This window comes from Heterocephalus glaber, unplaced genomic scaffold, assembly GCF_053883595.1.
Source record: "Heterocephalus glaber isolate CG9 unplaced genomic scaffold, H.glaber_assembly_v1.0 deba00000594, whole genome shotgun sequence".
Lineage (NCBI taxonomy): Eukaryota > Metazoa > Chordata > Mammalia > Rodentia > Bathyergidae > Heterocephalus > Heterocephalus glaber.
The window spans coordinates 11710196-11726959 of NW_028258151.1; the positions used below are offsets into that span (position 1 = coordinate 11710196).

General features: G+C 43.1%; 1 protein-coding gene and 1 pseudogene across 1 annotated transcript in view; one reads left to right on the forward strand and one right to left on the reverse strand.

The window, feature by feature from the left end:
* Positions 1 to 5605, forward strand: part of Hsd17b3 (hydroxysteroid 17-beta dehydrogenase 3) — a 62140-nt gene extending 56535 nt beyond the window's left edge. Inside the window, exon 12 of the mRNA XM_021259386.2 lies at positions 5347 to 5605. The gene's annotated coding sequence lies outside the window, so the exon portion shown is untranslated. The remainder of the gene's footprint in view (positions 1 to 5346) is intronic.
* Positions 5606 to 12522: 6917 nt separating this feature from the next.
* On the reverse strand, positions 12523 to 13027 carry LOC147829499 (large ribosomal subunit protein eL21 pseudogene; annotated as a pseudogene).
* Between the last annotated feature and the right edge of the window lie 3737 nt (positions 13028 to 16764).

The following is a 16764-nucleotide window of genomic DNA, read 5'->3' on the forward strand; positions in this document are numbered from 1 at the left end:
CAGCTGCTGTGCTCTGGTCCATAGCACTGATCACTGGGATCTGTGTGCACTTACAGATTGTATGGGGCAGGCCTCTGGCTGAATTAATGGGTTATTGAGGGAGTGCCTTCATCGCAAGTTACCTCTCTCTGGCTGCTTGGCTTATCTTGCTTGCATGTGATGCCCTTTGCTATGTTACGATGTAGTAAGAAGTCCTTCACTTGATGTCAAGTAGATGCCAGTGCCATGCTCTTGGAATTCCTAGCCTCCAAGGATTGTAAACTTCTGTTCTTTATTAAAGAATAAATAAAGAAATTAATAAATAAACCTCTTTTTTTTAATAAATCACCTTGTCTTGAGTATTTTGTTATAGTAAAAGTAATAGAAAACATACTAAGACACCCTTGTTGTGTCTTTCCAAAGCATTCACTCTTGTTTTCATAATAATAATGACAACTTATTTTCTTTTCCTGCCAATATTTCATTGGTTTATTTTTAATTTTTTGGTACAGGGGATTGAACTCAGGTCCTTGTGCTTGCGCAGCAGGTGGTGAAACCACTGAGCTAAATCCCTGGCTTCTATTGGTTTATATTTTCAAAATTCATGTTATGATTATAATGATAAATAGAACTGATATTGACAAGTTTGAGAGCAACACAGCACCTCTTCACAATACCTCTTCTATATGGTAGAAAGAAATGAAAGGGGAAATAATAGAGAGTACCTTTATCTTTGGTAGTACATATTTAGCGAGCACACTTATGATCTGCAGTGTGTTTTTCAGAGAGAACAAAGAGTATCAATGTTTTCTGTTATTCCTGCTAAGCAATACACATCTTAAACCAGCTATTTCATTTTGCTCGCAGATTCTACAGGTTATGAATTTAGACAGGGAATGGTGGAAAAGGCTTGCATCTGGTTCAAGGTATGTGACACTTCAACTGGAAGCCTGGATGGATTGGGAGGACAGTGGCTGGGGACTGGGATCATCTAGAGGTCCCCTTTTTCACACGTCTTGCAACTGATGCAACCTAATGGCTGGTAATGTCAACTGAGGTGTCTCCATGTGGCTTGGACTTGGCAACATTATAGAAATTATCTTCCATGGCACCTTAGGGTTCCAAAAATGAGTATAGATTTGTAGTAACTTCACTGTCTTTTTGGATTTAGTGTAGAGGTACTTCTATTGGGTGCAAATATCTAACAATGAACATCTTTTCATGAGATTATTTTTTGCCATCCATATACATGCCTGTTTAATTTTTTGACCATTTTCTAATTGGATTTTTTTTTCTTAGTGTAGAGTTTAAAGAGATCTTCATGTGTTCTGCATACAAGTCTTTTGTCAGATATTATTTTCAAAAGATTTTTTCCTGGGCCGGGGATTTAGCTCAGTGGTTTCACCGCCTGCTGCGCAAGCGCAAGGACCCGAGTTCGATACCCGGTACCAAAAAAAAAAAAAAAAGATTGTTTCCTAATCTGTCGCTCATCTTACTCTTTCAAAAGAGTCTTGTAGAGAAAATATTTTTAGCTTTGATGAAGTGCAAATAATCAATATATTTTTCTATGGATTTGTCTTTGGCTTTATATCCACAAAATTCTGTATCTAAACTTAGGTCACAAAGATTTTTTTGTCAAGTTTTCCTCTGAAAGTTTTGTATTTCACTCTTAGATCTATGATCCAGTTTTAGTTATTTTTTGTATAATATGTAAAGAGTAGGTTGAAGTTCATGTTCAGTTGTTCAAACACCATTTGTGCCAAAAATTGTCCCTTTACAAAACTGTGTTGGAACTTTGTCAAAACTCAATTGGCCATTGTGTCTGGGACTATTTCCGAACTCTCTATTCTGTTTCATTGATTTATGTCTGTATAGCTCTGTCAGTACCATGTTATTTCATGACTGTGACAATAGTAATTCTTAAAATTGTGTATACAATTCTCCCTACTTTATTATTTCTCAAAATTGTTTGAGTCTATTTTTTCCATCTAAATTTTAAATTTAGCTTATCTTTGTCTACAAAGAATTGTGCTAGAATTTTGGTAAAAATCCTTTCTTTTCACAAAAATTATGAGCAGTATTGTGTTTTTGGTTTTAGTTTCCAATTATTCACTGGTAATTTATAGAAATACAATTAATTTTTGCTTGCAAACTTGTATCATGTGGCTTTGCTAAATCTATTAGTTCTACAAGAGCTGTTTTTTGTTTTGTAGATCTCTTAGAATATTTTATGTACACACTCAAGCCATCTGAAAATAAGGACACTTACTTGTATTCCTTCTTTTCTGATCTGCACGTCTTTTCTTTTTCTTGCCTTATTGCACTGGCTAGGACTTGTAGTATGTTGAATAGGAGTGACAGGAGCAGAAATCCTTGCCTTGTTCTCCATCTTAGGGAGATACATTCAGTCTTTAACATTAAATAATGGTGTCTGTGGGTATAAAACATCACTTTGAATGGTGACATGATATTCTAGTATACTTAGCTAATGCTTCTATTGGAAACTTAGGTTGTTTCCTGTATTTTGCTATTATAAACAGTGTCTCAATAAATGTCTTTACAGCCACATCTTTATACAAATTATCATCTTCACATCAGTTTGCCTCCTACTTCTGGACCATTCTCACCTGCATCTGAACAAGTTCTAGTTTTAAAAATGTTGAGGCTGCAAATTTGCTTGGAGATGTAATGTACAATTGAACTTTTCTTCTTCTTGTTTTAAAAATATACAAATGTACAGGAAAAAATACTCATGTAAATCCAAATCATAATTCAAATAATAAATGTTGAAATTGTAAGGTTCTGGAGAAGATGGGACAACTGTTTGGGAGCCATACAAGGGAAAGAATTTGCCAGGATGGCTTTGAAGAGTCATATCTGGGAGAGTTCCTAGGATGGTATATGCAGAGGAACTTCCATAGACTTCCACCCTAGTGGAGCTGGCCTTTCTGTCCACCAACCAGTTCATTGTCTGTGGCTAGTCAAACCTCCTTTCTACCCTTAACCCATATACCCACACTTTCTGCCAGTGGTTGGCTGCCAGGTGGTCTGCTTTGGCTGTGGGCTGAGTTGGGCAGTTCTAAGGCATTCAGGGAGCCTGAGCATCCTGGTCTGTGTGCAGAAGAGTGAGCATCTCTGGTCTTTGTGTGACTTCATGCATTTAAAGATCTTGGGGAAGTGTGAGGCATTGCATTAGCACTAATTAGGTGGTATTAGTTACAATTACCACTTAAATATTTGAACCCAATTTTATGAGGTCTCCAGTGGAAGACAACACAAAGTAAAGTTTCATAAGACTCTGCCACCCTTTAACCACAGGGGTGGGGGTATTAACTTAGGCTTATAGACAGGTCTTCTTCATCCTTGGGTCTTCCACTCTTTTCCCACCTGGCACACGTCACAGAACTGTTCTAAATAACCCCGGGACTCTGCTCTGCTTTGCCTGAACAATGAGCTCTAGGGATCCTGTCTTCCACAGCAAGATGTGCTGTGCTGAATTCAGTCCCCAGGTACACCCTTCCTGGCCTCTCCCCCTCTAGTAGCTAGAAAGGCAACAACAGGACCTCTCAGGACCTCTAAGTGTGGGGTGGTGGCTATGGTAGATAATTCTTATGAAGACCGGGGACGTAGCTCAGTGGAGCTAGTGGCCACCTGATAGTTCCTATGCACTAAAGACTGGTGCTCACATGGTTTGTCATCCTGTTGCTAACTTGGCTACTCTGAGTACTGTCTCTATAACAGAGGATGATATTGGGGCTAGAGACCTTCTCTTGGAATGCAAGTCCATGCCAAGTCTCCTGCCAAGAGCCCAGGCTCTCGAACCCGTTTTGTATGCAAAGCATATACTTTTTTCTTGTGGATCTTTCCTATTGAGTCTTCCCAGTATTATGGGTTGAACTGTGCTTCCCTCCAACTTCATATGCTGAAATTCTAACCTCTAGTACCTCTAAATGTACCGTATTTGGAGAGAAGGTCCTTAAAACAGTGATGAAGTGAAAATAAAGCTGTCAGAGTAGGCCCTAATCCAGTATGGCTGGTGTCCTAAGAAGAGGAAATTTGGACACACACAGATACCAGCTATGTGTGCACACAAAGAACTGATCGTATGAGGACTCAGCAGTTTGTGGGCCAAGGAGAGAAGGCTCTGAAGAAACATCTTGCTCTTGGACTTGTAGCCTCCAGTGCCATGACAAAAGAAATTTCCATTGTTTAATGTATAGAGTCTGTGGTGTTTTATCATAGCAGCCTGTGTTGACTAATGCTGCCAGTTAAGCCTGTTCCTCGGCCCTGATGGGGCATGTTGTAGAATTCATTCAAAACCTACTGGTTGGCAGATGGTGTCCAGAATAGGCTTGATTAACATGACCTGATTCCAAGCTCCTGCTTCCTCCCACAGTAATCACACAAAGCCACTAAGACTCCATTAAGATGTTAATAGATGAACTGCTAGGTCCAGGGCATCAGTTCTGTAGGGGTGGCCAGTCCCAAGGGCATGCCATGCTAACTGTATAGATGAGAAAACCAAAGCTCAGAGAAGTTAAACAGATGGCTTGAGTTCTACTCTAAGAGTTAGAACCCAGTTCAGAACTGTGACAGTGTGGGTGTTGAATGAGACCACCCCAAAAGAGAAGGCTGTTCTCAGTGGCTGGGGCCATCTGCAAGATCCAGGCATGACTCTTGCTGGTGGCTAACGGGGACCTATTCAGCAAGACTGCATCAATATGGTTGGTATCACCACATGGACGACATTTGACCAGACTTATAGTCACTACGCAGTGTAAATAGATGAGCAATAGGAGTGTCAGTCACTGACCAAGGCATGAGCAGCTTCTTAAGGAGAAGAATGGACTTCATGGCTTAAAATTTCTATTGAAGAGAGTTGGGGAAAGTCATCTAGGTGGAAGTGGGGTTGCCATTTTGCTTAGATTATGTTTACTGGCTTAGAAGGTGGGGCCAATATGTGAGTGGCTGATGTTTCCAAATTGCCTTCTGGTGTTTTCATTACTTGGTGTTGATTGTGGGAACATAAAACAATTAATGGACAGTCCCTGAACCTTTCTAAGAATGTCTGGGTGTGGAGGGCAGTATAGGGTGTGAACTTTGGGCTGCTGCCCTCCCTCTTCTTTGGTTATCCTAAACCATTAATCTCAAAATTTAACTGTGCCCTAGAATCATTAGGATACATTGAAAAGCAAGCTCTACTACTTACCATCTGAATTAGTCTTCTCTCCAAAGGCTATGGCCCAGGGGTCTGCAGTTTGTTATTGTTTTAATAGTTTTTCTGGGGGATAACATTGATTTAGTGATATACAAACCATTTGTATGTATTAAAGTTGTGTAATTGGATTTTTTTTTTTTTTGGTACAGGGGATCGAACTCAGGACCCTGCGCCTGCAAGGCAGGCAGAGGAACTACTGAGCCCAACCTCCGGCCCTTGATTATGTTTTTGAAGGAATACCACAATCAAAATGAGAACACTATTGATCACTACCTCTCATCCTAACTTTCCATATGCCCTTTGTAATCCATCTACCCTATCTCAAACTCAGGAAACCAGTTGTCTGTTTCTGTCACTGTAGATACATTTGCATTTTCTAGAAATTTATATAAATGGAATCATATAGTATGTACTCTTTTTGGTCTGGCTTCTTTTAGTCAACATACTTATTTTGAGATTCATCCATGTTGTTGCATGTACTGATAGTTTATTCCTTTTTCTCTTGTGTCATGATCCATGGAATGGGTACACCACACCTTATTTATCTGTTCTCCTATCAGTGGACATTTGAGGGTCTCCAGTCTGGGGCTACTATACATGGAGTTGTTATGAGCAATCATGTTGTATGGATAGGGGCTTTTATTTCTCTTGGCAGAAAGAGTGCCTGGGTCATATGGGAGGTATGTTTAGCTTTGTTTTTATTATACATGTTTGAAGTACATAGTGATTATATTCCTCATGGGGAGTTGGAACATGTACGTATCACATCTTAATACTTTATACTTCCCCTTCCCCTCCATTCCTTCTCCTTCCCCTCATTTCTAGATCCCCTTCAAATTTGTAAAAGATCTATTTCTCTGCTTCCTCTTATCAATATTTTGTTTTTTTCTTTAACTTATTTATACTTTGGGTTTCTCATATAAAAGAAGCCATGCAATATTTAAGCTTCTGTGTCTGATGTATCTCACTAAGCATTATGGTCTTGAGGTCCATCCATTTTCCTACAAATGACTCAAATTTATTCTTCTTTATGGCCAAATCATTCATATATATATATATATCACCTCACATTTTCCTTATCCATTCATCTATTGATGGGCTAAGGCTAGAGGTTGGTGATGGTGGGTGGGTGGGGTGGGGTGCACAGTGACCTGTCCCTGGCTGAGACAGGACACCTCATCACATGCACATGAGGCATGACACTGCCATTTCCTCCTCTTGGAATGCCCCCAACATACATGTCAACTGAAACCCTAATGTCAAGGACTGTCTCAAATTCTCTCTTTCCCTTTCTGAAAATTCTCACCACCTGTACCTCCTTTATTTGATGCAAGCCAAGGATGTATGGTTTAGAGTTAGGAACATGTGAGTTTTAAATATTAATTAATTTTTTATACTAGGATTCTTCTCTGCAAAATGAGCATAAAAGTGTGTAGCACTTGAGTCTGTTGTGAGGTCATGTAGCAGACACAGCATCCATGCTTGGCTCATGACCAGCAGTGAAAAGATTTTGTTTCCCTTCCTGTTATGATTTAGATCAGAAATATCCCTCAAATGTCTCATGTATTCAGAGGCTTCTGGAAGGTGATTAGATCAAGGGAACAATATACTCATCTGTGGATTCATCCTCCCTTCTTTCTCTGTTTTCTGTTTGCCATGAAATTAGCATCTTTTCTCTGCCATGTTTCTTCTACTACAATGATTTGGCCTTAGAGCCAGTTAACCATGGACTAAGCCCACTGGAAACTGTAAGCCGAATAAACTTCTCCCACTTTCAGTTGTGGGTGTTGAGTAATTTGTCCCAGTAATGGGAAGGGAACTAATACATTTCCCTTCTCATTCTGTTTTGTAACAGACATTTATGCACTTGGCTTATTTTTTCTGAAGGACAGGAACTGAGTCCACATAAATGTATTACCTACACAGGACACAGTGTTCCTACAGCACATGCTCAACAAATGTATTTATGTGGAATGGAGAAATACTCCTGAGGAAATTGTGCATGTCTTTTCTCTCTGGGTTAGGACTACACTGGACTTTCCCTTTGAGTAATGTCTCTTTGGGGATCATCAGAGTTGTTAAGGCTTGGCCCTCCTGGGAACCCGTCTGGCAAGTCTGATCCAACTCCAGAAGCTTTCTATTCTTAGTGAACGTTTTTGTTTTTGTTTTTTTTGCTGTGAGTCAATAAGGCACAGTAAGAATGGGATCTAGAAAAAGTAGTCTTGGAGGAATCAGAATGTTTTATCAAGGGTGAGCCGAGCACAAAAACTGGAGGGTCCTGGTCTGGTTTCAGGGAGGCTGAGAAGTGCCAGACAGTTTCAGCTCCCTGCTCCATTTAAAAACCACCTCCAAGGCCAGGGCTGTAGCTCAGTGGTGCCACACCTGCCTGGCAAGCACAAGGTCCTGAGTTTGATCCCCTGTAATGAAAAAAAAAACACCCACCTCGAGATGTTCTAATAAAAATGATGCTTTACTAGGGACAGCAGGAAAGTAGGACCATAGGAACGTTGTACCCACTGCTCACCATCAGGTGTCATGATCCATATGGGCCTGCCCCTGTCTGCCACCTGGATGGAGTCTCTTTCCCACAGGTTTGCTGAACCTGGGTGAAGGGGGACTGGGGTGCATCTTTCATGGTCATGAAGCTTTGTTCTCTGCTTGGGCTCTCTCTGTAGCTCTGTTGTGCAAGAAAAGTGCAAAAGCAGTTGCCTTGAAGGAAAACATTCACAAGGTCAATGTCCAAGAAGCAGCTGGGGTCTTGGTTTTCTCTACCTTCCCCACCTTCCTCCTTCTTTTGCCCCAGTCACTTTGATGTGTGGTTCATGGCAGGTGAAAGTCACAGGTATATTTTATGCAAACAGTGCTTTGTCTCTGGTCACAGAGACAGGCTGGGCATCAGCCCCAGTGGGCTGGCTCTAAGAGATGAACAGGGCTGATTGCATCTCTCTTTCACAGTGTGGGGATGGGAACGAAGAGTCAGGTGGTGAGCATTTGTGAATGGATGTGAAGGATCCTTTGTTGGGGCACAGACTCTCAAGACAGAAGCCTCACACAACAAAGCCAAAAAGCGCACAGCAGATATTCTGTGTCATGGGGGAGGCCACTCTGTGGAGACCTTGATGGGACACAGGCAGGGAGGAGTGGAGACCTCACCAAGCAAGACCTGTGTTTAGCTGAAAGACCATTTGGTCCTTGGGTTTCTGCCAGTCCCCTGGTGTGTATATATGCATGTGTGTGTGTGTGTGTGTGCATGTGAGTGCGTGTGTAGGGCTAGAGTGCATCCCCAACCCAGCTGCTGAGCTATGTGGAACTGGGTGAGTTTGTTCCACACAACCACAATGCCCTGGGTGAGATCCAAGAGCTGGGCAAAGCTGTACTGGACAGCACTGGAAGAGAGTGTGATTTGAATAAAATCCCTTTGAGCCTGGACAAGAAATTTCTCTCTCTCTCTCTCTCTCTCTCTCTCTGTCATGGGCAAACCCTATACAATGTGATTGAAAAATACATGTTTAAATAAAAATATTACATAAAGAGATACATTGTCATTAATCCCTCCTCAAAAGACTCCCTATTAGTTTGAATACACTTATCCCACCTATCTTGCCACTTCCTGAGGCAGTTCTGGAAGTCCTCTTTCCTAAGTGTCTTTAGTTGCACTGTTGCAGCTGCCAGGATGTCCTGTGTGAATTGATTCGAAATACTTACCTTTCTTGGTCACTTTGACTTTGAGAAAGAGCCAGAAGTTTCAGGGTGTGAGATCCAGTGAATAAGGTAGATGAGGACACACTGGCCTGTTTTTTTACCAGCCTGCTTTTTCCATTTAGTGACACTGGTCAGCAGCATTCACCATATTTTTGATCACCCCTCAAAAAAGGAAAGAGGACTTTCAGAACTGCTTCAGAAAGTGGCAAGAACAATGGGATGAGTGTGTTTGAAGCCAGGGGGAGTATCTTGATGTCAATGTGTCTTTCTACTACAGTAAATTTATTTTATTTTATATATTTTTTTGAGGCAGGGTCTTGCTATGTAGTTCAGGCTGGCTTTAAATCCACTGTGTAGCCCAGGATGGCCTCAAACTCATGGCGATCCTCCTGCCTCAGCTTCCTGAGTGCTGTGATTACAGGCATGAGCCACCATGTCCTGCTACAAAACTAAATTTTTAAAATGTAAATGTTCACCATAGCTTTGATCGCACTTCGTATATCCCACTTACAACAGCCCTGTGATGCAAGCAGCACGAGTTTTAATTAGTTTCCTCCCTTTGCAGCCAAGAGCAGAGAATTTCAGCATCTTTTCAGGGTCCTAGGACTCCTATCTCCACATCAGGCACGTCCTTCCCAACCACAGGCGACAAGACTCTCGTGGACCAGTCCTCAGCCAAAACCCAGGAACAGCAGCAACCCCCCCCCCCCCCGCCCCCGGCTTTTTTTCTTCCTTCCACATCTTCCAGGAGGCAGCGGTGCCTTGAGGGGCCCACAGGAAAGGGACTTGCGTCGGGCCTCGAGTTGAGCCCAGATCCGCCGCTAGAGGGCAGTGTGACCCCGCGGACCCGCAGATGTGCGCCCGGGATCCGCAACGGAATCTAATGTATTAGTAAAAGAGTGCGCGCGGGTGTGTGGTGTGTGTGTGTAATGGGGGCTGCTCCCTAAAATTACAGAGGGAGTAAGAGGGAGGGCAGCTTCTCTCCTTGAAGGCAGTTGTAGCCTCTCTTTGCGTTCACGAAGCCCTGCAATTCCAAGGCCCCTTGGAGACCTGGCTGCAGGACCAGGCACAAGATTGGACAGTGTTTTAAGGTAGTGCGGTTGTCCCTCAGTGCCTACAGAGATTGGCACCATCAGTGCCCTCACAGACTGGTCCAATGACCACCACTCCTGTATAACCCAAGCTTGTCTCCACACATGCCTAAATAATCTCTAGATTCCTTGTAGTGCATGTAAGTGCCGTGTACACAGTTGTCATACTGTGTTGATTAGGGAGTGACATGAGAAGAAAGTCTGCACATACTCAGGTCAATAGATGCGGTTTTCTCCCTAGATATTTGTAATCCTTGGTCGGGTCTGCACAGGTGGAACCCAGAGGGATGGAGGGATGAAGGGATGCCCATATTTCCTACTCAGTGTGGTCACCCTGGCAAAGAAGGACTCCCAGGGGAATGTCTCCGAGGAATTAGTCCTTGCCTTAGAAGAAGCTAGTGTCCAAGGCTCATTCTGCCTGGAGGCCATTGCCCCATTGCCGATAAAGGGCTCACTTTCCAAGGTCCACTCTGCCCCGGGACTTGTTGAGAAACCCAGGTGGAGGCCACTAGTTGTTTGCTTTTGTGGCTTATCTTTTTACCAAGGGTGAAGTTGAGATTTTATTCCATTTCCTGAGTTGATCCAAACAGAATGTGGAAGTTCAGCCTCTATCCTTTCATCTGAAGGAGGTCTTGGCCGTCACATCCTGGCCTCTCTGGGGAAATGCTCTGGCAGTACCAAGGAGCAGCTCATGCCCAGGGTGAGACCACCAGCTACAGCTTTCAACTTAAAAGAAACACTCGCTGCTCTGGCTTGTGTCTCTTCAGCTCTGGCGGTGCCTGCCCCTCCCTGCTATCGGGAGGGCCTGGCTGCCCAAGGTGACCTGCAGGCCTTATCAGTGCTTTGTGTCTTAGACTCCCGACAGTGCAGTAGGGCTCTGCTTTTGTTCTTTCTTCTTCCCTGGCTGTCTGTCAGAAGTTGTGTTGACAGCAGAAATTTGTCCCAGGGATTCATAGCATGGTCTACTACTATGGCTACATTTTCTTTCTAAAAAATTATTTTTCTGTGTTCTAAAGTTAATACCCATTTTCTTTTTTACCCTTTAATTTTGAAGTATTTTGGGACTGCTAAAAACAGTGCAAAAATTATACAAAGGTTCCCATGTGGTCTGTATCCAGTCTGATGTCCCATTCACTCTAAATGGGTCAGACTGTATTTCCTAAAAAATAACTATAGCTTCCTGATCAAATCAGGAATTTAACACAGATAGCACACAGTTTGTCATTTATAGGCCTTAACCATCTGGGTCAGTTGTATCTCTAATGTCCCATTTCTGGACCATACCTTTGCCCAGTTGCTGTGTCCTATGGTTCCTGCTACTCTGGAATTGCTCCTTAGCCTCTCTCATTTCTCATGACTTGGGCATTTTTGGATTTTTGGAGAATGTAGGCTAAGAATGTCATGGGAAAACCCTGAGCTCTGGCTTTCCTGACATTCCCTCATGCTTAGACTGACCACGATCCCTTAGGGGGAGAGCCTCCTACCAGGAGACAGGGAAAGCCTGTTGGTGCCATTACTACACTTGTTACTTTTACTGCTTGGTTGAGTAATGGTTGCCATTTTTAAGTGATGGACTCTTGGAGGAGGTAACTTGGAGACTTTGAAAAAAATCCCGTTTCTCACAAACATTGTACATTTTAGGTAATTTGAAAAATATAGTCAAGAAGAAAGGGGAAAATCGCTTGTAGCCCCTCACTGGGAAGCAACCACTATTTTCACCATGAGTATTCTTTTCCCCTTCCCTGGAGCCTCTGTTCCCTTTGGAAGGCTGCTGTCAACTTCCAACACAGTTGGACAGGGTGCAGTCCTGTGGTTAATATGCTAAACTGTGGCCTCCCTGAACCATCCTTCTGGGCCTTTGCTGAAACGGAAGTGTGATTCTTGTGGAAGTTTTAGGTCTAGCACAGGGTGGAGAAAGAAGCTGTAAGTAGGTGATGCTTTTTAGCTCTTTCAGAATTTGGTGCCTTGAGACCTCCCTCTGGGCAGTGGAGAAGGGGCTCAGAAGCTCTGAATGAGAAGATCATTGTACTTAGGAGCTGATGAAAGATAAAGAAAAGGACAGAAAGGTGGGTGAACTACCATTGACATGAACCTGATACTGTTGTGGGCTCTGTAGGTTGGAAGGACATCAGTTCCAGTTAGCTTCATCTGCCTGGAGCAGGGCTGATGGAACAGGTAGTCGAGGAAAGAGTGACACTAGGGAGAATAAGATGGATGAAGGAGTTGGCTGGTATTGTTGAGTATATTAGGTTGCAAGAGACAAAAATCCAAGTCACCTTGGAGCAAAGAGAAAGAGCAAGAACTTCACTTGTATTTGTGACAGAGCTGTCCAGAGTACTGTCTAGTCAAGATGGTCCAGAAGCTCAAATACTGTTGTCAGGAATTCTCTCTTTCTCTCCACAAATCTTTTATTTTATTTTATTTTTCAATTAAGAAAACTATCCTTACTACACAGATGATTTCTTATTTTGAAATAGGGATTAGGGTACTCAGCTGCTAATTAGGTGCCGCGTGGCAGAGCTACATCCCAGCTTATGCCATGAATTCATAGGGAATAGGTTCCAACAACTCAGGCTCCTTCCCACTGGTTCTCACAAAGTGTGCTTCTCTGGGTAGGGCAGGCTGGTGCTTCAGTTGAACCCAGGTACCTTTCTCTTTGGCTTCCTTCTTTTACTGATCATTTTCCTTGACCCGTTTCAGGAAGCTGTGTCAACTCTGAGTGTTTAATATGCTCAATATGCACATTAATCCTCTTGGCAAATATCTTGCCCTTACCTTGCTTGTTTACAACAATGCCAACAGCATGCTGGGTAACATTGTAGACTCTTCCAGTTTTGCCATGTTAACATCTGTGTGCCATTCCTTTTTGAACAGTACCCATTCCCTTGATGTCTACAATATCACCCTTTTTGTAGATTTGCATGTATGTGGCCAAAGGAAAAACCCCAAGTTTTCTAAAAGGCCTAGAAAACATATACTGGGTTCCCCTCCTCTTTCCCTTTGTGTTCGTCATTTTGGCAAATTACTGGAAGATGGCGGTTCCAGACAAAAGGAAGCCATTTTATTATTTACTTCTACTTTTCTTTTCTTTTTAAAAAAATATTTTGGATTCTGGAAATTGAAGCCAGAGCCTCATGCTTGCTAAATGCTTCCTAAGCTCTCCTGCTCTCTACTCTGGTTTTTTTCAAGTAGTGTCAAACTTGCTCCTGGCTTAGATCTTATCAGCTAGAAAACACCAAAGGAAAAATAGTTTATCTCTCTTTCCTGATGCACAGCGAGAAAGGAAGGGTTGGAGCTGCTTGGGTCTGATTGGTTTGGCTTGGACCACACCTCCATTCCTGGACCAATCAGTGTGGCTAGGAGAGGCAGTGCCCTTACTGGCAAAGCCTGGGGCAAGTGCCCACCTCTAGAGCAGTTGGGGCTCTGGCTTAATGTAACCTCATTGACTGACAGTGGGAAAGGGGTGGGGAGTGCTCAGAATAAGACTGGAGGGTTGGTACCAGAAGAGAGGGGAGGGCTGTTTGGGAGACTCACAGTACAGATTCTCCTTCAGTGAGGGCTGTGGTAGAGGGACTGACCAGGAAGAAATGCTCATGTGAGAGCATCAGTACGAGCAGAGGTTCAGTGCTGAGGTCCTGAAGTTGGAGTCCACATTGGTGTGTGGTCAGCCTGGAGGCAGTGAGGGATGGCACTGGAGAGGACTGGGTGGAGGAGGGAAGCCAGCCAGCCCTTCTTTGTTCTGGGAGGTGGAGGCATTGTGGGTGTCCTTCCAAGTGATGGGGGAACTTACAGGGTGGAGAACGTGGAGGGGCGAAATCTGGAGTTCACAGGGTCCTAGGTGCTGTTACTGAAATGGAAAATGATTATTTGGAAGAGTGTTAAGACCTTGAAGCAGATGGAAATAGTTTTCGATCATCTTTAGCCACTCTTCAGATTAATAGCAAATGCCTAATTCTGAGAGGGTGATGGTTCTGTGAGCCCCCAGATCTTAGGTTCTGAAGAGCAGTGGGTTGGGCTGCAGGTGTGAGGAGTTGGAATGGTTATTCACAGTGCAGCACCTGGGCCCTTGGAGTTGGAAATACAGTTGTCACCTGTATCTGTCTCTTGATTGGTTCCAAGGTCCTAGCAGATACCAGAAAGCTCAGGTGCTCAAGTCCTTACATAAAATGCCAGTATAGTATTTTCGTATAACTTATGCACATCTTTAACTCATCTCCAGATGACTTATAATACCTAATACAATGTGAATGATATATAAGTAGTTGTTGTAAGTAGGAAATAATGCCAAGAAGAAAAGTATACATGTTCAGTACAGATGCAGTTTTATTTTGAGCATTTTTTATCTCAGCTTGGTTGAATCTGTGGATGCAGAACTGGTGGATATGGAAGGCCAACTGTAAAAGGAGGACAGTCGACTTTTCTCACGATTTAGACGCAGCTGGGGCACAGGAAAAGAAAAGAACAGTAACTCTAAGTGCATCCTCTAATTTCCCAGGAGCTTCAAATTTCAGGGAACTAAGGTCTCAGTCAGCTGGCTATTTGGCCCCTGCATGTTGGGGACAATCCCTTATTTCAGTGTTAGCGAATCTTTTAGACCTTTCAATAATACAAACAGCCTGCTGCGGCACATGTGCCATAGGTTCGCCATCACTGCATTTTAGTGCTCTGTTTTGGTTAAAATGTTACAGGGTCTTGGTGTTCAGATGTGGTCAATAGAAGCGCTTCTGAAATAAAATCCTTGAGTTTCCTACTAGAGCCTGGGGCAGCACCTTTGTTTCTCATTCATGCCACCTTTTTCTGTGTGTGTTTTATTTTCTGCTCATTGTGTCTCTCTCTGTTCTGAAGTTATTTGTGGGTATTTGTTAGAACTTGGAACAAGGGAGCGTTCTTCCCAGAGCATCTGCACTTACCCTTACTACCTGAGGCCACCCTCTGTCTGGAATGCTTTAGCTCACTTCACAACTTGAGGCTGTGTGTACTTGGCTGCAAACACAGGTTAGGGGTGCTTTGCAGATAGGACTTTGCCTGGATCGTTTTCCTTTCCCCTGCTCTGCTCAGACCTCAGGCAGCTTTCCTTTGCAGTCTCCTGGGAGGGAAGGGTGGGGCAACCTATGGGTCATACTTTTCTATCAGATTTCCCACCTTGGGTGGTCCCTAGGTATCATCTTCTACCTGATGCCCCAGGAGGCTGTAAAAGTTGGGGCTCAGATGCCTCAAGTTCAGCAAATGTCCGAGGGCAAAAGAATTTCAAATCACAGCAGATCTCCAGGGTTTTTGGCTCCATTTAAGCTTGGACTGATAACTATCAGTGTTTTGATGCTTTTAACAGGTTGACCAAATTTGTTTTTTTTTTTTCCAGCATCTTAGATGTCTTCACTGGGAAGGTGGTTTAAGTCTTACCAGGCCATAGCACCAGAAGTCTCAACAACTCTACATTGAGGCTTACCTGTTGGTGACCTTTTGTCCCAGGGTCATGCACCCTGTAGCCATTCAGGCATTAGCCAGGAGGCAGGGTTATGTGGCCATAAGTGGGTTTTGCCATCTACCTTTCACCCTTTTCTGGCTCTTGTGGTGACCACTGAGCTGAAAAGCCTAAGTGTCCAGCAGGTGGGGTGAGGGATGGGCTAGTGGAAGTTGTAGAAAACAGAACTTTCTTTGGCTCTCACTCTCTACCCAAGACATTTTCCCATGGCCTGTTTGAGAGCAGAGGGGCTTCTACTCTAGGGATTTCAGACAAAGAAAAACAATGTTCTTTTTATTGGGCATCAAACAGATCCTAAACAAAGTTTTAAACAAAGGCTCCATAAAGCATCGTTCTCTCAATCTAGCTTTAAACTAAACTTAAAGAACTTGCTCAGCTCTCTCCACCAAAAACAGGATTTCATTCACTGTTACTGTTATTTGCCTGCCATGAGTACCCCTGAGCCACTGAATCATGAGAGCTGTGTGTGCGCATGTGCATGGACACGTGTGTTACAGATATCAGAGGACTCTGTCCATCTGACTTCTCACCATGGTCCCTGGTTAGACAAAGTCCCCAACACTGCGAACTCAGAGATGCCTGCCACTTCCTGACTGGTGCCTGAACAGGTCCTTTCGTACTCTGTAAGATGTTTTCTGAACCTCATGGTGACACTGCAGGCATCTAGTATGATGGTGGACAGGAGCTCTGGAGCTACAGGGCCCTCACAGCACCATCCTGACACATTCACTTCTGCTGCTATGTTAGGCTGTGTTTTAAGTTCAGAACACTTGAAGCTGGGAGATGAACTTACATTTTAGGACCCAGCTCAGACTGATATATTGTAAGGCTTTGTAGTGTGTTGCATGTGCATTTCCTTTTGCATCTTCAAGACATAGGAGATTTGGGCTGGGGATTTAGCTCAGTGGCACTGCACCTGCCTCACAAACACAAGGTCCTGAGTTCGATCCCTGGTACCAAAACAAACAAAGAAAAAAGAAATAAGAGATTTGACAATTCAGCTGTTCAAAGGGTAATTTATACCACAGGAAAAATCACACAATAAGAAGATAATACATTGCATTTGTATAGTATATAGTCATCCAGGAGGTAAATCTCAGGGGACCGCCCCCCATGTCTACTAAAACCTGTGGATGCTCAAGTCTCTTATATAAAATGGTGTATTATTTGTATATAATCTGCACACATCCTCTTTTTTTTTTTGCACACATCCTCTTATATACTTTAAATCATCCCTGTATTATTTACAGTAATGAATGCAATGTAAATGCTATGTAAATAGTTGTTTTACT